Below are 23390 nucleotides of genomic sequence, written 5' to 3' on the forward strand. Positions count from 1 at the left end.
ATAGAACTAGCAAGTTCCTGATCGGTCTAATAGATTCTGGACAGGGCTTAAATTTTGCAGATTGCTCTAGTCTAGGCAGAGGCTGGAAGCATCTCCCAGATGGGACATCTGGAACCGACATCTGATTCCGGACCAGCAAATGGGAGTGCATAGATCTGGGCTGTGGTTGTGTCAGTGGTGAAATCTAAAATTTGTTACTACCGATTCTGTGGGCGTGGCTTGGTGGTGGGGGTAATGTGACTGGGTGGGTGTGGCCAATTTTTTTTTTACTTTTAAAACCATTTTTTACATGTAAAACCATGTTTAAAAAATGCTTTCAAAAGGCTCTGACAATCAGGCAACTCAGCTGGGATCGTCAGAGCTTGGCTCCTCAGAGGCATTTAAAAGAAAAAAAGCCTCTGATGATCACGTGGCTCAGCTGGGCATGGGGGGCGGGGGCAGGGATTTTTGCTACCGGTTCTCCGAACTGCCCGCCACCATCGCTACCTACTCGCCCAAGCCGGTCCGAACCGGGAGCATTTCACCCCTGGGGAGGGTCCAGGAAACACTTTATTTCAGATAGATGGTGGGGCAAAAGCTTCTGAGGTTTTTTCCTATCCACTGAGAAATGGATCCAAGGCAGCATCCTTCTATCTCAGCTATGAAACCTTTGGCAGATGGTGGCGCCAGGCAAATACTATGGCAATGCCATTGACTTGAAAATATGTATTTTCTCTAAAGCGGAAATATTTGTGAATAAATTCCAGTTGGAAGAGATTGAAGGCCAGATGTGTTCTAGTATCATCAATGCTGATGTATGGGACCCATTTTAATGCCTCTGTAGCTTTTCCTTAACGGTGTGCCTGCTTCTCTTTGTTCATGGTCCAAATTAACCTGCCTCTTTTCAGTCATCTTCATTTTTTGAGATCCCACGAAATCGTTCCCCCATGAAGAGGCTTATCTTTACCCATCACTGGCTTCCTTTCCTGGCATTCCCAGAACTCCTCCTTCCTATCTTGGACATTCTTACCTTGCTTTCTTGGCCTTTTCCAGCACATACCCTATTTAAATATAATAGGCATAATTTCTTATGCATATTATTTGTATATATTGTGTTGCTGATTTGGTCTGATATTCTTCTACAATGCTATATCTTTACAATGGTGCAATGGGGTTTTTTTTTCTTGAAAAAGTTTGAGACAAATATTCTTAGGATCAGACATTTAGCTTGTACAGTCATCTGATATGGCTACAGTTAGAATAGAAATTTTCTGTAAATGTTTACCTGCTATTTAACCTAGGAAGAATGGTCCCTAATTCAATTTACTTTTTCCATTATTCGTTTACTTGCACAGTTACTTCTTTCAGTGTGCTTATTAATATTTAATTCCCTGCCCCAAATTTTAAAGCAATTAGACTGCAGTCTCCTTGTCCAGCTGGACATAAGCTCCTCTGAACTCAATAGGACTGACTTCTGAATAGGCAGGTATAAGATTGCACGGCATTATCTTTAGACTCCTCAGCTCATTCACAGCAGAATCCTGTAAAGGCACTCAGGAATGACGTCCACTAACTTCAAGAGGAAATGCAATTTGATCAGTCTGGAGAGAGAATTCACTTTCAAAAACCCAGCTCCTATCCATTTTAACATAGCTGAGTCCTATTCCAGGCACTACATATCTTAAGAACAAAATGTCAGAGAAACGGCATAGAAAACATAGTAGTATACTTTATGCTTTATCTTCTCCTAGCAATTTTTTCATTCATTTCAGAGATTTTTGGATACCATCAAACTAAGTCTGTGGAAGAGAAGGTCACATCAAAAACCCAAATGAGACTAAGTTTCTTTTTGGTTAGCACTTGTGTGCCTGCTCACCTCTGGGTTGCTTCTTTCTCTTAGAGGAGGAAGGCCGAAGAAGTGAGGAATTTACAGGAAAGTGAGATTTAAGAAGGAAAATGAGATGAGGCCGCACAGATGAGGCCTTGCATCCTGCACTCCTTTGTGAGAAAATGAACCTCATAGAACTTAATGGGGCTCAGTTCAGAGTGTCTTATATTCAGGGCTGCAATTTTTTCTGCAGTTTTTAAAATCTGAAAAACTCATAATGGATTTCCCCCTCCCCATCTCTCAGGAATTGGTGGCACCTGCTGGATGAAAGTATTATTGCTGTGATTTATCTCCAATAAATTCATGAATTACTGAACCTATCGTATGGACGGGCTGCGAACTTCCATGCATGCCAGCTGCCTGCAATTACTGCAAGTTCGAATCTCACCAGGCTCAAGGTTAACTCAGCCTTCCATCCTTTCGAGGTAGGTATAATGAGGACCCGGATTGTAGAGGCAATAAGCTGACTTTGTATAAAAAAGAACACCACTTACGGGGGGCCAAAAGCCCTACCAAGCAGGTATATACAAAAGTATGAAGGCTATTGCTTAACGCATTGTCAGCCGCCCTAAATTTCTGGAGATTTATAAATAAATAAATAAATAAATAAATAAATAAATAAATAAATAAATAAATAAATAAATAAAATGTGATCATAAACATCCCAGAATCTTAGAGTTTTCTGCCTCTCTTTGCTGCCTGCTTGATCTGAGCAACCCAGATAAGATAATCCATCCTCCACAGACCTCCTGGACCTGTGACCTCGCACAATGCTCACGAGGAAGGTCATTCTGCCTGCGTAAAAGCATCTGAGAGATAAGCTCAAGGTAAACTTCCAGAGGAGACAACATGCAGGAAGGATCTCTGTTCATAGTTTCCATCAGGAGGGGAATTGCTTCGGGACAATAAATGTTTGGAGTAGCAAGATTGTCATGAAATCACAAGGCTGTGATAATAAATTTGGAGGATACAGAAGGATAAAATGAGTCTTAACTGTTTCCTAATGGAACTGTTCTCTCAACTGTTGCCCATGGTCTTTCTGGCCCTTAACATTTTATTTAGTTGTAGCCTCACAATCAGTGCATAAGGGGTTGTAGATTAATACAAAATTTCAGGGCCATAAACTTTCATAATCAGAGCATCAACAGTCAATTGTTTTGAGCAAGAGTTCCAACTATATAATTGTTGTTGTTCTTTGTCCATCATCAGCGATGCAGACACGTCAAAACTTAGTGGTGGTGTGTCTGAAGATGATTGGTCAGGCCAATTCAGGAACAGAGTGTCCTGGTACGTGTTAGGCAAATGTGTAGACACCGCAATCGTCGCACTGATGCCTCCAGGTTTCTGCAGCCCCTGCTTATGTTGTGCTACCACTGTGTACTCTACTTGTGGATCAGGTGACGCCAGGTAGAGCAATTTTTTGCCAGCATTTTCCAGGTGGTCGTGCCTTTGTTAAATAATTTCAAATTTTTCTTCTGCCCTCCCTGGAAGCCCTCCTTTTCCCGCACAGAGTTCCCCAGAAAGAAGATGCTGGCCAGACAATACAGATGGCTTTTGGCCAGTGGTGAAATCTAATTTTTTTTTCCTACCGGTTCTGTGAGTATGGCTTGGTGGGCGTAGCTTGGTGGGGTCATGTGACTGGGGGATCAAAAGACAGAAACTCACTAACAATGTCCTGCTGGAGCAGGGTTGGACTAGATGACCTCCAGGTCCCTTCCAGCTCTGGATTATCCTCTGAAGCTGCATCTAGTGCCAGGTTTGTCCTTCCTTCCTCTCCTTTATCCCTCCCTCCCTCCCTCCTCCTTCCTTCCTTCCTTCCTTCCTTCCTTCCTTCCTTCCTTCCTTCCTTCCTTCCTTCCTTCCTTTCTTCTTTCCTTCCTTTCCTTTCCTTTCCTTTCCTTTCCTTTCCTTTCCTTTCCTTTCCTTTCCTTCCTTCCTTCCTTCCTTCCCCCCCCTCTCTCTTTCTTTCAAAAACGGACCTCATCCCCCCCCCCATTTTTGGCCTACACTCCCCGTTTTTGGCCTAGCAGGCTTCAGGGAAGCCTGCTGGGAGCAAAAATGGACACCCCCCCACCCCCCCCACCCCCCAGTTCTAGCCTACACCAGGGTTGAAATCTACTTACCTTCCCTGCCACTTCGGCATGCACAGAGGGTTAAAAATGACATCACGGTGGGTGGGCAGAGCCTCCCTGCTGCCAGTGCTGCCAGTTCGGCGAACCATGCGCCATGGGAGCTACTTACTCGCGTAAACCAGACAGAACTGGGGGGATTTCACCACTGCTTTTGACCTGCCTGATGGGTCTGTGTTCTCGTCAGCAGGGGCAGATGTGCCCTAGAGCAGGGATCTCCAACCTTTGCGACTTTAAGCCTGGCGGACTTCAGCTCCCAGAATTCCCCAGCATAGGAATTGGCTGGGGAATTCTGGGAGTTGAAGTCCTCCAGGCTTAAAATTGCCAACGTTGGAGACCTCTGCCCTAGAAAGAACTTCAGTGTGTCTGGAACTTCATCTGGGATGCCTAATATTCTGCGAAGACAAGTCACATGGAAATGGTTGAGATGCTCTACATGCTTTAGATACACAATTCACATTTCACAGGCATACAGAAAGCGTAATGTGCAGTTCAATTTTGTTGCTGGAGCTTTGTCATGGTAAGCTGAAGAAATCATGCTGCATCATATTGTGATGGGAGAAAAAAACAACAACTCCCCACCATGTTATTAGGAATGATGAATTTAGCCTCATTTGGCCACATTGGTAGACAAAGCAGTATGTTCCAAATCCCACCAACTTTGCTTAAATAACAAAACTGATCTAATCAGGACTTCATGAGCTGTGACGATAAAGTGGACCAACTCGGCATCTGCCTGCTGCCCTGTGCACCTTTGTCATGAGAAATTAGGCAAGTCCAAGGAGGCAGCTGATGCTGCAGGTTATCTTTGGGTCAACCCCAGAGGGCAAGGAGACAACCTTGCTTCAGTCTGGGCTGCTTTGCAGGAAAACCAACAACAAGCTAATGAGATTGTTCTGTGGACTTTAAACAACAGGCCTGCATTAATGTTTAATTATTCTTATCTACTTATGCTTTGGGATGCACGGGATCAGGGTGATTAAAAACAGTCTCCTGATGGCCTTTTCTTAAGAGCAATGACAGGTAGAGAGACAACACAAAAATCTTGCAAGGGAGTCTTTGGCTTTTGAGTTGCTTTTTGATGATAAAAAGTATGTGGTTGTTTGATTGATTGATTGATTGATTGATTGATTGGTTGATTGATTAATTAGTTGGTTGGTTGGTTTGTTCCTCCTGCCCTCAGCACCAAATGAAATAAATGCACATTTAACTTGGATCATCTCTTGGGTGCACATATTTCCATCCACCAGTGTGGAGAGACATTCAAGAAACCTGCATTGTCACAAATTCATAGGGATGTAATGCAGTTTTAATTTTGATCCCTTTGTTAATGGTCCTAACCTGAACTTTTGTCGCAATTTATAGTCTCTTTCTTGGTAACTCATTACAAGTTACTACCAGTGGATATGTGAAATTAGGTTCCACAGCAATATTCATCAGAATGCAACGATTGACACTGAACTGAATATCTGGCTCCCTTGCCTCTTTTCTATTCGCAGAGATTCTTTGCAATGCCTTTGTGGGTCTGAATAATTTAATAACATATGATGGCCCTCTAAAACGTAGTCTCCAACGTTGGCAATTTTAAGCCTGGTGGACTTCAACTCCCAGAATTCCCCAGCAAAGCTGCCTGGGGAATTCTGGGAGTTGAAGTCCTCCAGGCTTAAAGTTGCCAAGGCTGGAGACCCCTGCTCTAAAATGTCTTTCCTGCAGGAAGGCTGATAATTATAATCTCACAAAAGAGAAGAACTACAATCATTTGGAAGCAGGATGTTGTTTTTTTCTAGGAACAGCCATAGTTCTTCATTCCAAACTGAAGGTGGCTTTATTTTACGGAGAGCAGATCTGGGATGAAGTGAGGAGCATTTTCCAAAAGGCAAAAGCTGGTCAGCAGAGAAGCGGGGGAGGAGGGACTCCCTGTCACTGAACATGTTCAAGCAGAGGATGGTCAGCCATTACCTGGGCCATTATCCATCCTGAGTGATGGATGGACCAAATGATTTTAATGGTGCTTCCTATCTATCCTAAAATTCTATGGAGAAGTGCACAGACCATCCTTGCCAGCAGTTATTGCAGGATCAAGAGTAATGGTTTGATTGTAACAGATTTTCAGATCTCCCTGACTTAGTTATGGAAATCACCATGCTTAAATTAAACAGCACAAACTTAGACCCGGCAAGCCTCTTTAATTCATACGGCTGTAAATTACTGTCATTTACAGTCCGCAAGACTTGATAAACAGTCTTTCAGAGGAAAGTTATCTCATGTGGAACGCTGCCAGAGAGCTAATTTCCAGACGCAGGGCAAGGCAAAACTTGGCACAGAGTCACAAACAGAAGTTTCAAATCTTGAATTGGCCAGATGAACTAATTGCTTCCTGCAAAAGCTCATGTCCCATTTGCTTCTCTTTTATATCTTATGGGAAGGGTCAATCATCTCCAAGCCTTACTCCCAAGTCGACCCTGTTTCCTTAATTGTTCCTGTCTCCTGGCAGCCCTGGGCATGCACACACTGGGGACAGGCTCCCGCTGTTCTTCTGCCTCACTGATGTCAGACTCCGGAGACTCCGGAGGCAGCAAAGAACTGCCAGATGGCCTTGGCCCTCTCTCTGCCTCCGACTTAGAGCCATCGTCCAAGCCTTCCCCAGACTCCAGGACTGGCCCACGTTCCTGCCCAACCTCCTCATTGTCCGAATGTGCTGCCAGCTCTGCTGGCTGCTGGCGGGCCACAACACATGCCTGCCACGTTATGCTGGGGTAACGGCCTTGAGATACCTGGTTGGACTGTGGCTCTATGCCGTTCCCAATCCTTTGAGGAAAGAGCTCAGCCGCAGAGTTGGCTGGGCCCCCCTTTTTCAGGGGCTGCTGGGCAAGGCTAGCTCTTGACTTCTGGCTGGCTGGCTCCTCCCACCCCCAAAAACCCAAATCCATGAGCATCACATGATGATTTTCACTCTAGGTTTCCACCTTCAAAGCCAGCCCTGACAACTTATCCGATTGGGAAGAAAATCCCTGACCTCAGCAGCAGCAGAGTTCATCGCAACATACAATTGTCTTTGGAGGCACCCGAGCTGATTGCTTTGCTGCTTTGCCAGAAGGCTGGCCCTGTAAATTAGCAACAGGTTGCATTTCAAGAGATGCATTTGGGGCCTCTTTTATCTTAGTAGGCAACCAAGTTTGCTGGCTGCCATGAAAGATGATTTATTCCCTTCCAGGGCAGAAAGACAGAAATTCTCCCCTGTGATTTGATTCCTGGTTCTATATCAGTTCTGGCTATCTATACATCTCATTCCTCAGAGGGCTGGAGGGACATTTTGTCTCCGTGTCCAGTCACTCTTCTTTTTAAAGGCCAATCTGTAGCACCTCAGAGTGAACTCAATGCTCTGCCCACAGTGGAGGTCATCAGGTGTTTTAGGCAACTTCCATGTTCTCGGGAGCTGTTTTCTGCAAGGATTCTGCTGTGTGTTGTTAATTGTGAGTGGTTGATAATCCCGGAGAGCATTTATTTATTTATTGGTTCGATTTATATGCCGCCCTTTTCCGGAGACTCAGGGCGGCTTACAATGCGTTAAGCAATTTGGGGCTGTAAGCTCCAACTTTGCCTCATTATACATCCAGACTGTATACATCCGGAACCACATGAGAGGCTGCTAGTGGGTGCAACTCCTTTTCCTGGTCTCTGTGGTGCCACAGATCCCCCACCCCTCAAAGGACAGAATGCAAATTCTGGAGCTCCAAATGAGACGTGTATAGAATAGAATAGAATTCTTTATTGGCCAAGTGTGATTGGACACACAAGGAATTTATCTTGGTGCACTGCATACGCTCTCGGAGCACATAAAGGAAAAGATACATTCGTCAAGAATCATAAGGTACAACACTTAATGATAGTCATAGGGAAACAGTCAATATAAATCTTAAGGATACCAGTAACAAGGTTACAGTCATACGGTCATAAGTGGGAGGAGATGGGTGGTGGGAAGGATGAGAAGATTAATAGTAATGCATTCTTAGTAACTAGTTTGACAGTGTTGAGGGAATTATTTGTTTAGCAGAGTGATGGCGTTTGGGAAAAAACTGTCCTTGTGTCTAGTTGTTCTGGTGTGCAGTGCTCTATAGCGTCGTTTTGAGGGTAGGAGTTGAAACAGTTTATGTCCAGGATGTGAGGGGGTCTGTAAATATTTTCACAGCCCTCTTTTTGACTCGTGCAGTATACAGGTCCTCAATGGAAGGCAGGTTGGTAGCCATTGTTTTTTCTGCAGTTTTTCTGTAGTATTGCGAGGAAATTCCGAAGCTGCAGAAAATGCAAGGCCTGAAAAGAGCCCTGACTTTCTGTTGAATGAGGTGGGTTCTTGGGCAGGCGCCACTGATCGTGCTGTGCCCTGCATGTTCTTATTTTGAACCTTATTTCAGCTGCATGGTATGGTATACTTCTCATACTGAACCCATTCCTGACTTAAAACAAAGACTAGAGGATATTGAAGGGACTGTCATCTTTCACCTTTCAAGCTGAGCTCTCCAAGCCAAAGCCTCTTGGCCAGGGTGAGCCAATCCGTGGAATTACGGTTCCTCTCCTCCTCCCTCCCTCCCTCCCACCCCCAGCTTTCTAAGCCTTTGGCCCCTGCCTCCCTTCAGTACCTCTTTCCCAGGCCCTGCAAGCCTGCAAAGATGCCGCCCCAGATTTGATAATCGCTAAGTCTGCTGAAAGGAAGCTGCCTATATATAGCTTCCTGGATGCTTTGTAATCTTTTTACGGGTGGCTTTTCATTTGTTCCTTCTCTTTAACTTTGTTTGCAGCTAAATTAGAATTTTAAAAATTAGTATTTATTCTTTTCGTGGAAAAAGGAAGGAATAAGAGAGGTCACATCCAAAGTATCTTATTTCATGCAATATATAATATAAGATGCAGCCTAACTTTAGAATAAATTGAATCTCAACCAGGGGTGAAATCTAGCCGGTTCTATCTGGTTCGGGCGAAACGGTAGCAGCGGCTGTGGGAGGCTCCGCCCACCCACACAGACTTCATGACGTTGCCTTTTTCCAACATTTTAAGCCTCTGCGCATGTGCAGAAACCTCTGTGCATGCTCAGACAATGTGCGTCATGTTGGCCAACTGGTAGGGAAGGTAAGTAAATTTCACCCCTGATCTCAACCACATTCCTCCATCTTCACACAGCCTTGGCAGAAAGCCAGGTCATCCGTGGAAAGTGAGCATGTGAGTGTGAGGCAAGACTGGAGGTTGATCTCAACGGTGTAGAACTGTGATGGCGAACCTATGGCACACGTGCCAGAGGTGGCACGCAGAGCCCTCTCTGCGGGCATGCGTGCTATCACCAGCTGCTCTTCTGGTATCCGGTGCGCTGGCCAGCTAGTCTTCGCGGACGCCGGAGCACCAGAAAACAGCCTGAAGATGGTCCAAAACACGGCCCAAAACAACAAAAAAACCCAGGCCATTTTTTGGTCTTCGGGTTTCCGGTGCTCCGGCGCACACACATGCACGCTGTTAAGGTTCCAAGTAACCCAGTCAGTCAGGTCCACACAAGGAAACACGCACATGCATGCACACTCCGGTTTGGGCACTCGATGCCGAAAAGGTTCTCCATCACTGGTGTAGAATATGTATATTGCTTAGCTATGGGTGCAAATGCAGACCTTGTTACCTGCAATGCCTGTGAATTTATATGATTGTGGCCTGAGCAGCGTACCTGAGCAGTGGCTACTTCAGTTGCTGAAGTCAGAATGTTGCCAGCACTCTTGCAAGCTCCAGCAGACGGCAGCATCCCAGCTGAGCTCCTGAAGGAGGCCAGTGGATTGCTGGTGCTAATCCTGGCTTCAGGATTTACCTTCACTGCCAAACAGCCTCTCTTCTCAGCAATTGAGGATTAACCGGGATCATCCCCATCCTTAAAAGGCAGCAGGGCTAATCTAGGGGCATTGGCAGCTACCCGTGCAGGGGCACTGAGTGGAAGGTCTCAGGACTGGCTGGAGCAGGGAGACATCCTAGCTAAGGAACTGGCAGGATTTAAAGACGCCCCTCAATCTGTGAAATGACTGCAGGGGAGAGGAAGGGCCCAGCAAGCTCCAGGCAGGGTTATAAGCAGCACAACAGGATTTCCATCTAGTGCAGGGGGGTCAAACTTGATTTCATTGAGGGCCGCATCAGGGTTGTGTTTGAACTCAGGGGGGGCAGTGGGGGTGTGGCCAGGAGGCATGGCCAGCTTGACGTCACTCATGTCAGGGGTGCCTGTGGTGGCCTGAGCACTCTGCCAGTGAAAACAGGCTCCTGAGTTCCGTTTTCGGCTGTCACGGCCTCCTGCAACCCTCTGCCAGTGAAAACTGAGCTCGGGAGAGCCTTGCGCCGCAATCGCTACCAGTTCTCCAAACCACCCGCCACGATCACTACCGGATCGGGTGATCCGGTCTGAACTGGGAGCAATTCACCCCTGCTAAAATGTCAATATTTTTCTTGCCCTTACGTAACATCAGTGCCAGCTGATGACCTTTAATCTTCCTTGTTTCAGGAGTTGTCTTTGTTTTAAATCCAGTTGCTTTTCTGATGAATTTAGTTAATCCAACCACGGCTCCTCTGTTGCTTTTGAAGCTCTGTTGTTCTAATATTTTTCTCATTTCCTTCTCATTTTTGATTCTTTGAAACTCACCTTGTTCTAGCGGAGGGAGAAGAAGGGATCTTCTGAGCCAATGAAGCCGGTGCACCAAGAGACTCGCTGAGGGCAGGGAGCTGGAGACCCCCGGCATGGCCACAGCCACGAGCGCCGTGGCCCCAGGCTCACTGCTTGCGGTTCAGGCAATCTGCGTCTTTCCTCCCTTGTAGGTAGCTAGTAACATAAAGCAGCATAATGTCCACGTGCAATAAATTATGCACGAAGATCGTACAAGGTAACTCTGCTGTGATACAGTTTACATTAAATTGTTAATCATGATTACAATCCTCCTCAGTGGGGAACTGAACTCCGAGGCAAAGAAACTGCCGCCTTTCAATGAAACCTCCTGCAAATCTTCCTGGCACTCAGAAGAAGAAAAAGCACCCCATTAAAACCAAGGCTTTAGAGAAGAAAGCCTCTGCAAATTGCAGCCCAAATTAGCCTGGGCTCAAAACGGATGTCCTCTTCAGATGATGATGATGGTGATGATGATGATTCTTCCCGGGGTGTTCTCCAATATCAGCCACGTGGTGGTGGAAGATCTGGCAAAGCAGCCAATACCAGTGTTGTGGTTGTGTTGGGTGTCAATCCTGGAGCCATCTTGGAACGTCTTCAGGGTTGCCACAGTGAGGCTGGATAGAGCTGTGGGAAAGGGAGGGAGGAGTAGAGATAGCTGGGGAAATATGTAGCCAAAATAACATTCTTTCTTCTGGGAGCCAAGGACACTCTCACCAGCACCTGGCGTGGTGTGGCGTGGATGGGAGTCACCTGGGTTTGTGACTGTGACCTGATTGGGGCATATGATGGTTGTGTTTAGTGGGGGGAAGAACTCAGGGAGCTTCAGAGTCGGGTTTTCACCAGCTCTGCCAAATTGACATGCCTAATAAATCTATACTTTGAGGAAGCCTCAGGCCTTGGAGTTTTGATTTCATTCAGGCTGTTACTTGGAACCCTGACATTGGGATGCCTTCTCTCACTCTGTAAAGGGCTGATGTGCAAGAGAAGGTAGCACTCAACAGCGGAGGGATTCTGATATCAGATGCCTGGTGAACATTCAGCAGACACCAGTGTCTCCTTTCAAAGTAGGACTTCTTATTCAGGGAGTGAATTTCCTTCTTTCTGGCCTGGGGATGGGCCCCCCCTCCTCTCCTGCCTGAGGCTGGGTGGGTCAGGGTGGAGAGGCCTGCATGTTACGGCCCCTTCTGGTGGTTGCCCAGTTGGGAAATGCTGCCCAACACCAATCAAAGCCTCTCTTTGTTACACAACAGTCAGCTGAATTGCAGCAGAATTGTTTGGGAAATTGCTTCAAGGGTCAGGAACTGTTCTTTTGTGGCCATTCCTGCATTCTGACCCATGTTTAGGGATTGCTGGCTTAATTAAACCGGTAATTGAAGAACACTCAAGGAAGGTGGAGGAGTGTTCCTTAAATTATAACCAGCTCTCTTGTAATTGACTGACTTCATGGCTGAACAAATCCTGTGGGAGTCTGCCAAGGGAAAGCATTAATCTCGGAGCCCTGGAGGCAAATCTCTTGCATGCAAGATGGCCTCCACTCCCCCCTTGGAACAGCTGCTGAGCCAGGCAGCCCAGCACTCTGGGCTCTGGCCATGCGGGCTATGGGTTCCTCCCTTGGAGGAGCTGAGCATCACATTCTACCCACCACCTGAAACTGACTTTCCCTGTGACAGTAATGTTCATTTTGTCCCTCCTTTTCTAGCCTGGCCAGGAATTCTGTTCTTTTCCTTTGGCCTTTCTGGGATGTTAGCAAAAAGTCGTATCCATCCAGCTGTTCTTTCGTTTGATATCAAGGCTTGCAAAGGAAAAGAGTGTTGGGGATGGAGCTTCCTTGCAAAGGCCATTCTGCCCGAATATCCTCTTTGTTAATCATTGAAATCAGGGGTCTCCAATCGTGGCAACTTTAAGACTTGTGGATTTTAACTCTCAGAATTCCTCAGTCAGCTTTGCTTTGCTGGCTGAGGAATTCTAGGAGTTGAAGTCCACAAGTCTGAAAGTTGCCACGATTGGAGACCCCTGATTTAAAGGGAACCATTGTGTTTTATGGGGTTAAAGGAGCATTAACAGGATAAACCCCAGTGACATTTGAGATGTAAAGGAAGTTTAATAAAATAAAAGGGCCTGGTGGCTCAGCAGACTAAAAAAGCATTGTGATTAACACCAGCTGTCTGTATTTACTGTAAGTTTGAATCTCACCAGGCTCAAGGTTCACTCAACCTTTCATCCTTTCTAAGGTAGGTAAAATGAGGACCCAGTTTGTGGGGGCAATAAGCTGACTTTGTATAAATATACAAAAGTATGAAGGCTATTGCTTAACACATTGTAAGCCGCCCTGAGTCTCTGGAGAAGGGCGGCATATAAATCATTTTTTTTAAAAAAAAATTCAAAAATGCCATAAATATAGAGAATGCTTGTTTCATTCGTTGTTTTGGATCTGGGCATGGCTAGTCTAATGAAGAGAAGGACCAGGGGAGACATGATAGCAGTGTTCCAATTTTTTTTTTTTTTAATTTGATTTATATGCCGTCCTTCTCCGAAGACTCAGGGCGGCTTACAATGTGCTCAGCAATAGCCTACATTCTTTTGTATATTTATACAAAGTCAGCTTATTGCCCCCACAAACTGGGTCCTCATTTCACCTACCTTAGAAAGGATGGAAGGCTGAGTCAACCTTGAGCCTTGGCGAGATTCGAACCCTGCAGTAATTGCAGGCAGCTGGTCTTAAGCAGCTTAATAACAGGGTGCCTTAAACCCTTGTACTACCAAGGCTCTTTGAGGGGCTGCCACAGAGAGGAGAGGATCAAGCTATTTTCCAAGGCACCCGAAGGCTAGACAAGGAATAATGGATGGAAACTGACCAAGGAGAGATTCAACCTAGAAATGAGGAGGAACTTTCTGACAGTGAGAACAATCAACCAATGGAACAGAAGTTGCGGGAGTTTCATCACTTGAGACTTTCAAGAAAGATTGGGCTGCCATTTGTCAGAAATGGTATAGGGTCTCCTGCTTGGGCGGGGGGTTGGACTAGATGACCTATAAAGTCCCTTCCGACTCTGTTAATCTGTTAATCTGTTAATGTGGAAATCGGGGACTGATTCCTGCCTTTTTGGGAGGGGACGAGAAACCACTCCTGGTAAGATTACATTCTGTGCGAAAGGAAAAATTGAGGGGGGGCCATAATGGCTATTACTGCACGCCAGCCTCCAGAGCCCCCCCCCCTCCATGGCCCATGCTCCGAAGGGATCCAGGGCATCACTACAGCCCAGACAGCCCTGAGTAGATCCTGCAGCATTTGGGAGCCTGAACAAATCCTCATCTGAGGTTACAGGTTTCCTGAATCTGACTTGAAAGAGGAAGATGAGATGGTTTGAAATCAACAAGGCGGGAGAGCCTGAGATTTGGGGGTGGGGAAGCTGGAATCCCCCAAAGTAGGAAGCAAGCTCGGTTCTGACCTTTCTCGAGCTTCTCTTTCACAGATTACAGAATGGAAGGTTTTACCCACAGATAGGATGGAACGGAATAGTCGGTTGGCCAAAAGCAGCCCAAGGACAAGCTCTGAACCCTGTTCAGGGGTTGCTCGGCAGTCGTAAAGCCCATCGGATGGATGAAGGTTGAAGCATCTTCAGCCAGACCTGGCCTGGACTTCCTGGGAGGGATGGAAAGAAAGCTGCAGTGATGGTTTTGACTTGGGCAGAGATCCTGGACTGGAGCCTCTCTTCTGGGGGGGACCTTTCTGGGAATTCAGCTCTGTGTTGTGACCCCCACCCTCCACCAGCAGGTGGCAGAGTTCTTGCATGATCAGTGAAGGGAAATTATAAAGACTGATGTTAGCTGCCTGCAAGAATTTGAGAATAAAGTTGGAACGCCCTGAATTAACAAATCCATGTTTTAAATGAAATATGTTTTTTATGGTTTTAAAATAAGAATAATTCATCCATGTTTATTGGAAATCCCAAAGAAGATTTTAAAAGGTTGGTTGTCAGTTGCGCTGGAAGAATAGAATGATGGAAGGGATACTCCCTGGTAGGTTTGGAGCTTGTACAGCTATTTTGGTTTAACAAGCTTGAAGTTGTTAGTATGATTTTGTGTGATTGACGAATTTATTCCTGGTGTATTTAAATGGGTTTTATGGATACCCACCTTGCAGCTGGGCAGCATATCTTTAACATATTTCTAGGCCACCAAATTTACCAAGATTCACAGTGGTTTACGGCTAAGCACTAAAACATTTATACAGTAATGAAATAATTTAAATGTCAACAGTGAAAAGGTTAATTCAAATAATAAAATCTACACATAATGAGGTCATAAAATAACATAACATGAAATAATAAGGTGATAAAATGTTTAACCAAAAACTATTACAATACAATTACTGTGGGGGAATAGAATGAAAATCCGGAATGCATCAATATATCAGGAATTTTAGATTAATCTTGGGTTCTTCTATTGTGAAGGAAAGACTGTTTGCTCCCTCCCTCTCCCTGGATTGGCAGAGGATCTGTGTTTGCTCTCTGTTTTCCAGGCTCTCTCAATATAACAGAGAAACTGATCAATAACACTTTGTAGAGTAAAGCTTTAATGCTGTGTCCAGCTCTTTTTTTATAAGTATTGCCTCTTTTATTGCCTCTTTTTTATTTTATTTCTGCTTGTTGATGTATTTTCCTTTTCTGTAGGTTTTGTTTGCTTGTTTTCTTTAAATGAAGGGATAATTTCCATAGGAATGAAGACAAGACCTGTCCAGTGGAGGATTTCTACTGGTTTGCCCCGGTTCAGGCAAACCGGTAGTGGTGGCGGCAGGAGACTCCACCCACCCACCCGCTCGGATGTCATCATGGACGCTCTGCGCATGCGCAGAAGCACCGTGCACGAGCGAAGCAAGCACACACATCTGCGCATTCACAGTTCCGAACCAGTAGTGAAGGTAAGTGGAACCCACTACTGGGCCTGTCCCCTCAGAGTTTTGGCCCCAGTCTTGACCGCTGGCAGGAGGGCCCTTAAGGGCCACTTATCTGCAAAGCAAGAAACACGATTCATCTGGGAATAGGAAATTGCAGGAAGTGTGATCCACAGAGGTTCCCTTCTCTGCCAGGATTATTCTGCGCATTCACTCTCACACACACACACACACCAATGCCTTCTCTCCAAAAAATAAACCGCACTCACTGTGGAAACGTAACTAGTGTGGCCCTCGATTGACCAAGTCTTTACAAGATCTGCTCCCTAACATTTCATAGCCGCCCAGCAGAAATAAATTCAGCAGAAATCTTTCACAGGAAATTTTATCAGGCTGTAAAAGGCTTCATTGACTAAATTCTTTCAAGCCAGACAGATGCTAAAACCAGCAGACGAGAGCCAAGAAATGCTTGCCCAATTAAATATCATATTTAAAAATCATCTACTGAAAAATGGAGCCCTTAGTGGTGTTTTCCTGTTCTGCACTTTATTGCCATGTTGTTGCCATTTACATATGATTGTGCACAGGTGGTATGCTTAGCTTGCAGTCCTTAAACGATTAAACTAGTCTCATTTCCTCTAAGAGGATTTTGTAGCAAAAAGCTTCCTGGGCTGTCTATTAAAATCTCCATGCTTCAGCTTGCATGCTTGCATTTGTGCTCGATTATTACGGCGTGTTTCCCTCTTGATGCCAGTGCAGAGTGGCATCCTGCCCTCTTGCCTTCTGCCACTGAGGCCACTTTGCCAGTCACTGTGTGGATTCAGCTGCTTTCCCGAACTACAAAGAGAGGAAAGAAGATTGTCCTTTCAGACCTTCCTGGGCACATTATCGGGAAGGGCACTGTTGCCCGTGGGATCCAGGCCTTGTCCTGCAAGAACTGAAGAAGGAGCAAGTGGCTGCTGAAACCGCCACCACGGGAGGGGGGGTATCTCCGCTTCCTTTCTTCATCCTGTGTCCTGAGGCGATTCCTTCAGAGAAGTAATCCTGCCACTATTCCTACAGCTGAAACTTTCACAGAATTAATGAAGCTTCTCCTGGAACTGGGCAGGTGCCAGGAAAAGAAGATGCTGTGGACAAATTCTGCTCGTTGCTCACAGACCACGAGCGGCATGGGCTGCATTACTAACTTTGTGCACATTCATTCACCCTGGTTCACGTTCGGTGCTGTGTGTGTGGAGGAGATCAGGGCACGACTGACCAATGCCACAGTGGGCTCTGCACTGACTGGTCCCCCTTCACAGCTGGTTGAGGTGGGCAGTGGTGGGATTCAAATAATTTAACAACTGGTTCTCTGCCCTAATGATTTCTTCCAACAACCAGTTCACCAAACTGCTCAGAAAGTTAACAACCAGTTCTCCCGAAGTGGTACGAACTGGCCGAATCCCACCACTGGAGGTGGGGCTAGTTGGGAGTTGAATCCTCTCAGTCCAGATGGGTTGGGATTGGGAGATCAGGAGAGTGAGAGATCAAGGTGCCTTCCCCTGCCTCCATGTTTCCCCCACGGGTGTTCTCACCCAGCCTTAGCAGACGCAAGAAACAGACTCCTGTCACAAAAAAAACCCCTCTTTATTTATTTCTTGTGAATTAATGGCATTCACCCACCGAAAAGTCCAGGCAATAGTCCTTCAAGGAGTTCACTGCAGTAACAGACCTTATCAGTTCCTTATGATAATTGCAAGGCCATGAGCTCCCAGCCAAAAGGCTGCAAATTAAGTTCTGGCAAGCAGTCTTTGTGGCACGAAACACAATGAGCAAAAACTTCAGAAATACAAATGGTTGTCTCCTATGACAACCACTCCCCTTTCCTTCTATTTATTCCCCAGTCAGGGAGGGGCCAATCCATGTCCATGTTTGCTTTGCTTCCCGAATCGACTCCTTGTCCTCCGTTGTTCACCTTTCCTAACTGCACATACGTGCATCTGGAACAAGCCCCAGCTGTTCTTCCTCCTCACTCAGATCAGCCTCCAAAGGCAGCTGCCTCTCCGGTGGCTGGGAAATGTTGGACGTCCCTGGCTCTATCCCTGTGTCTGACGGAGAGCATCCATCAGAGCCTTCCCCAGATTCCAGAACTGGCCCAAAATCCTCCCCAACCTCCTCATTGTCTCAGTCTGCCACCAGCTCCACTGGCAGCTGGCGGACCACAACAACAGGTTGTTGGTGGGTGGGTGGGTGGGTGGGTGTGTGGGAATTCCAGTCCAGACTGGAACAAAGAGGTGGGACGAAGGTGGCATGGCAGGGCCAGGGGGACGCCCACCTGTGGCTTTTTCTACCACTTTCCTTCCAGACCTCTCAGGTGCTCGAAAGTCCTGACCATGGTCCAGTCTAAATCCCAGCCATGTGGCCAGGCTGCCCCCACAGAAACATCTGTGGCCAGATAGGCATCATCCCAGGTTCAAGGGAAGCTCCAGAATTGGAAAGCTGCACTTTCCTCCACCGGTACTTTGTTTAATCCTGGCAGCTATTCTTTACTTTATATCCCCCCCACCCTCCTCCCAAATCAGCCCTTTAATGAAGTAGGTTTTTTTCCTTTTCTTTGGAGGATAATCAAACAGTTTCTGTAAACATCTGTTCCCATTTTAAATGGTTTTAAAGCATCCCACATATAGTCCAGGTTATCATGGAGTGTTATGGGAAAGGCTCGTTGCCTTTTCAAACATAAACAGTGAATATCTTTAAGATGATTTCATGACTGGAGGGATGAATCGAGTCAAACAAGCCCCAAAGAGGATGGCCCAACACAGAAATCCTTCGCTGTGAATTCGGAAGCGTCCCTTGAATCCTCGGCAGGTTCACCATTTGCTTCCCTGAACTATTGAAGTAAGGACACCGTTCTTCTTGGTGCACAGCTCCGCTTCTTCACTTTCTCCATCATTTTGAAAGAGGCTCCAGGCTCGACTCACACGGCCTGGATGAGCTCAAAGTTTTGTTAGTGATCCAGGCAGGGGTGGGCTTCAAAAATTTTAGCAAGGGGTTCTCTGCCCGGTTGCTGGGTGGGCGTGGCCATGGTGGGCGTGGCATAGTCGGCCTCCTGCACCATGGCGGGGGGGGGGGAATTTTTGCCCTCCCTGGGCTCCAGAGACTTTCTTTAAGCCTCCAGGAGGGTGAAAATGGCCTCCCCAGGCTCCGGAGGCCTTCCAGAGGCCAGAAACAGGCCCATTTCAAGCCTTCCTGAACTTCCGGTAAGCCTGTTTTTCACCCTCCCTGAGCCTCCACACGCACCCTGCACTTACCTGCATCCAAAACGGGCCGCATGGGGACTCCTGGGAGGGGCAGGATGGGCAAGGCCAGCCAAGAGTGGGATTTAGGGGTTCTCCAAACTGCACAGAATCTTAGCTAGAGGTTCTCCCGAACCCCTGCGAACCCCCCGCAGCCCACCCCTGGATCCAGTCCACAATGCAGCAAGGCATCCTCCAGATCTGATTTCTCTTGGGCAGAAGAAGAGTGCCAGAAGAGATGGGACTTTCTTCTCATATTGAGTTCCTGTTGAGTTTTGGACTCACAGCAACAGTTTCTATCTGTAGGAATCCAGGGGCCGCTACGTAGGATGAGGAACAAGTCTGATGTAGGTAGGGAAAAACATGAATTCTAGGAGAAGCTCCTGATAAGCCCCTTCTATGGCAGTGATGCCAATGAAGGAACATCTCTTCGCCTCATGATCCCCAGGGGTGCTTTTGAAAGAAGTTCAAGGCCTTTGAGGACCTGGCCTAGCTGGAGATCACCTAGATCTCTCGGTCACACACTGTGAAGTGCCACCATTGGACCATGTTTGATGATTGTTGATGATGTTGATGATGTTGAAGCTGACTGTACAGCCTGCGGAGCAGAGGTGGTATTCAGCCGGTTCGGACCAGTTCAGGCGAATTGGTAGTGGCAACTGCGGGTCGCTTTGCCCACCTGCCCGGCGTAATGCCATCCTATTTAGCCACGTTTTTTAGGCCGGGCGCAAGCATGGAAGGCATGTGCGCGAGCAAAGCACATGTATGGAAGGCACTTGTGTGTGAGAAGTGAGGGTGCATGCACTGGGGGTGTGTGAACTGGTGGTAAGAATATTGGAAACCCACTGCTGCTGCAGAGGTCTTGAGGGCACTGTGGGATTAGATTTTTTCGGAAAGCTTTGACTCTGGCTGTAGGGCTGGTTGCAATTCGGAGTCATAATTCTTAATTTGCAGGCTTTAAGGCCGTGGTATAAGCCACCTTCAGAAAGCCTGATTCTGGAAATTTTAGAAATGAATATTTTTTTAAAAATAATAATAATAATTACAAATAAAGAAATGAAACATTTTTACACATATAATGTAATTAGGGCTGTTCACAGATTCCTTTTTGCTTCCTAATGTGAGGCTTCAATTAATTTCATTTGAACACATTTGCATACTTTCAATACCTCTATATAGAGGGTTTTTTTTTAGGATGCTTCAGTGTCAACCTCTTTTTCATTTCTTGTTGAAAGAAAATGCTGTTCATACATATGCAGAGAGAAAAAGTGTTATTAATTCCCAGGTTTGTCAGTAAAAATTCCCCATCAACTATTAAAATCACGCTTTTCTTACTAATCAATTGAAATTTAAGCTGATTGCTGATCAGTGGTGCAGGTTTTAATCAGAAATGTTGCACCTTGATTTATTTTTTTTTATATTGTTTAAAGGGAGAACCGTTCATGTTCCTATGGGGTACAAACTACACCTAGGAACTCTTACTTCTGGGCCCCCACCTGCCACCAGTTTAGTTACTGAAAGCGTCTGGAGGGAAGAGTGGAGCATGACTGGAGCAGTTATAGCAGAAAGGACATGGCTGCTTTAAAGAGCTGGAGAGCTACTTCTCTGCGTGCTGGTGTTCACCACAGAACCTTTTGGGAATCAATCCAAACCACTGCACAACTGTGATATGCCTGAGTGTGACACATTTTGAATAATTTACCACGCAGCAGATAGAAAATCAGCACATCAGAGGGAAAGATTTTTTTTAAAAAATCAGCTCAGTGAAAGGCGAGTTTTCTACCTGCAGAAAGGGTTTCTCTCCCTTGCGGTAGAGAATTCAGCCTATAATCTCAACTGAACTAACATCACCTTAAAAACAATTCACACCCCACCATTTGCTGATTCAGGAACTGTGATTTTTCAGATTACACTCGCAGAGTAACTTTGTGGTTTGTTACAACAGAAAGTGATGCATTCGGCCAAGCTTTTTATCCAGTGAACTGTCTTATTTGTACGGCTGCTGAATATAAAGGATGATGCCCTATTGCTTCCTACCACACCAGGGCAGCGGGAAAGGTCTAATTAGAAGGCCCGTTCTAGACAGTGGTGGGATTCTGCCGGTTCTAGGGGGTTCGGCCGAACCCTTTGTTAAATTGCTGGCTCGCCCCGCCCCTTGCCCCGCCCCTCTGCACCACTATTTATTGCCAATAAATAGTGATGGGCGAGGGGTGGGTGAACCAGCAATTTAACAAAGGGTTCGGTGTTTTTTTGTAATTTTATTGGCCTGCGGAGCTTCAGCATAGGCTAATTAGCCCTTGCTTAGATCGGCTCCCAACTCTCAGCTAATTTGCTCTCAGCTGTTTTGCTCACGGATCTGCTGCTTGCTTGCAAAGAGTGCTGATTTTTTTTCCCCTAGCTATGCTGAAAAACGAAACAGAAAGTAAAGCAGGCTGTTGGCTTTGCTGTTGTTGCAACGTGGCAAAATGAGGCAGAGAGAGATTTCTTTTTCTTTTTCCTCACCAAAAATGGTAGGTGCAAACAATGGGAAATTTAGGGGAAAAGAGGAGAGTTTAAGATTTTAAAACACAAAAGAAAAAAAGCTCTATTTAACTAGGGAATTGTAATAATTGAGATACTATTAATTGTATATTGTGTTGAGAGCAGATATGGTTAAGTTGTGGTTTGGCGGAATATATGGGGGAAATTATTTGGTTTATTATTATTGGTAAATATAATTAATTGATTTGTAACAAATTGGATTGCATGGAAATAATTGGAATATTCATGTTCATATTGATTAATATACAAAAAAGGTAGTTATATAACTAATTGATTTATATTAAAATGTTGAATTTATATTAAACAACTGTAATATTACATAATTAACCAATGTGAGGATGGATATAAAAATAGATGACAATGGGAAGGGGTATAATGTAGAATAGAAGGGAAAAATTGAATTTGATTAAGATTAGAGATGAAGATGAAGGGTAATATTGGTTTTTTACAAAAATAGATGAGGAATAAATATGGCAAAAAGGAAATATAGAAATTGTAAATTTAATTGAAATGACTAAACACTGTTTAAATTTGTGAACCGGCCAAATACTCTGTTCAAAGAAAATACATTGTATGTTTGTATGTGTGTTTCTAATTATTGTTATTTATTCATATTTGTTCTCTTTTATTCTTTAAAGTTTTAACAATTCATTCTTTATCTTAATATCTTTATATTTGTTTGGGGTTGGCTTTCTTCCCTTTCATCTTTTTTATTGTACAGCAATCTTTCTCCTCAAACCTACCACCTCTCTCTTTTCTTTCCTTCTTACTTTCTCTTCCTCCCCCTCTTCTTCTCCCTACTTCCTCTTCCTTTCTCCTTCTCCTCCTCTCTTCCTCCCTCTCTCACCCTCACTCCTACTCTAATTTCCCTTCCCTTCCTTCATCCCTCTCTATTGCTGTATCCTTTTATGCATTTGGACTACTCAGAGGGCTGAAAAAATTATTTCTGACTGGTCCTCGCACTTTTGACCAGTCCTCGAACTTACGACTGTCCTCACATTTTACGTTTTTGCCCTATCTTGTCACCATGATGAAGAGAAGCAGTTGTGAAATGAGTGACACGGTTGTTAAGAAAGCTGCACGGGCATAAATGTGAGGATGGTCATAAGTGCGAGGACCAGTCAAAAGTGTGAGGACCAGTCAGAAATGACTTTTTTCAGCCCTCTGTAGTCCCTATGCAGATAGCCACGCCCACTGGTCACATGACCAGCTAGCCATGCCCACCCAGTCACATGACCAGCTAGCCACACCCACCCGGTCACATGACCACCAAGCCACACCCCAACTAAGCCACGCCCACAGAACCGGTTGTTAAAAAAATTGAATCCCACCACTGGTTCTAGAGACCCGGTGGCCTAGAGGTGGAGCTCTTGCCTCCCAAACAGGAGGTTGTGAGTTCGATCCTAGGCAGATGTAGGGTCTCCTGCTTGCACAGGGGGTTGGACTAGATGACCTGCAAGGTCCCTTCCAACTCTGTTAAATCTGTTAAATCTGTTCCTTTTAAGAGTCCTCCATCTGCAGCCATCCAGGCGTCTTCCGGCTGAATGAATGCAAGTGAAACTGTGATGTCATGTGCTCTCCCTGTGCCCGGCCAAAAATAACTGCCTAAACTCTAAGAACATCAAGACCTTCCTGCTGGGATAAAAATAACAGGATGCGGCCATCTGGGCTTGGCTGTTAGTAAACTGGAAATAGAACTACTCTCTCTACCTGCTCCTGGTTCCTCCTGACAGCACAGAGCAGGCTTCGATTTGTGGGATGTGGAATGTCTTAAGTCCTTTGATGGAAACCCTCTTCTTCCTCTTCCTCCTCCTCCTCCTCCTCCAGAAAATGACTTTGAGGAGAGAATGTCAGAGACGGTCATTATCTGTGATCACAACTGTATCCACTGACTTTCCTTGGACTACCTAAAGAGGATCTTCTCTGGATGCAGTTGGCTGGCTTGATGTGACGTCAAGCTGTGGACAGTTGTGCACCAGTTAAGGTTTTACTGGGGAATGTTCCG

The sequence above is a fragment of the Pituophis catenifer genome, unplaced genomic scaffold, assembly GCF_029215685.1.
Source record: "Pituophis catenifer annectens isolate HBS135680 unplaced genomic scaffold, rPitCat1.0.hap2 SCAF_6, whole genome shotgun sequence".
Taxonomy (NCBI): Eukaryota; Metazoa; Chordata; class Lepidosauria; order Squamata; family Colubridae; genus Pituophis; species Pituophis catenifer.